Source organism: Lissotriton helveticus, chromosome 4_2, assembly GCF_964261635.1.
Source record: "Lissotriton helveticus chromosome 4_2, aLisHel1.1, whole genome shotgun sequence".
In the NCBI taxonomy this organism is placed as follows: Eukaryota; Metazoa; Chordata; class Amphibia; order Caudata; family Salamandridae; genus Lissotriton; species Lissotriton helveticus.
The window spans coordinates 135,579,684-135,581,109 of record NC_136064.1 but is presented as its reverse complement, the minus strand read 5'-3'; positions in this window follow the sequence as shown (position 1 = coordinate 135,581,109).

The following is a 1,426-nucleotide window of genomic DNA, read 5'->3' as shown; positions in this document are numbered from 1 at the left end:
TCTGGGTCCCCTCCGGGGAATCCACAAACGCTGGGTACCTTTAGAATCCTCAAGATGTTAGAAAAAAATGGCGCAAATTTGGCATCGATACCGTATGTGAACAAAAAGGTACCAGGGCCTAAGCGTACCCCAAATAGCAAAAAACAAAAGGCTCAGTACGGGGGGAAAGGCTTAGCAGCAAAGGGTTTAATACATTTCAAGACCACTCTATGAGAGGGCATATGGTGAGCCAGTCCTTCTGAAGGGGTGGCAAACTAGAGGACATCCTTATGGCTGCTGATTGGCTAAACTCTGTTACCATTGCAAAACATTATTGTAAACCGATTGAGCACATGTCAGATGTGGTTATGCGAAGCTACCAAAATGCAGAAGGGTAACTTCTGATCTTGTAATGAAAGAGCGGTTCTCCTAATTACTATTCCAAGAGAATCTGAATTTTAATAAAGACATGGAGGCTAACATTTTCTCAAACTCCCATCCCTGGAGTTGGATGAAATGTTTGGATAAGGACATTAAAACAAAAATAAGGTTAATAAAATGTTAAGTATTAATAATTTAACAATTAATATTATGTTCATTGAATATGTTCATGTGCTATTAGCTTTTGGGCATGTAATACAATTGACTTTATAGAATGCACTAACATTCCTCTTTTATTTCAGATAATACCTTGGTGATCGACTCTACATGGATTTCCACCACCTGGAAGATTCTGCGAGCTGAGTGTTTTTCTCTCCATGGTCTGCAATGCAGAATCTTCGTTATTTGAGGAGTTTTTGCATTTTCCTGTTGCCCCTATACCATTCTGGTTCTTTGTGACGTATGATGAAGGAATTTGGACTGCATTTTAAAGAAGCAGAGTGTACTGTGAGAAGCCCTATTTTGGACCAGCAGTATTCTGTCCTAAAACAGTTTTCTTCATGATGTAATACTGCAAAGTGGCTAGGTGGCGTTCACCTTAAAGGAATAATGCATATTGTTAGCCTCTGTGTCTTTAATGAAATCCAGATTCTCTTTGCGTAATAATTAGGAGAATCGCTATTCCGTACAATATAGATTTGTTGTGGGTGTCATTTACAATGTGTATTGCTAGTAGATATTATTTACGATGTAGATTTCCTGTAGACATCATTTACAATGCAGATTTCTTGTAGATCTCATTTACAACGCAGATTTGTTGTAGACATAATTTACAATGCAGATTTCTTGTAGATCTCATTTACAATGCAGATTTGTTGTAGGTCTCATTTTCAATGCAGATTTCTTGTAGATCTCATTTATAATGCAGATTTCTTGTAGACATAATTTACAATGCAGATTTCTTGTAGGTCTCATTTACAATGCAGATTTCTTTAAGATCTCATTTAAAATGTAGATTTCTTGTATATATTCTTTACAATGTAGACATTCTGTGAGCGCAGACAAG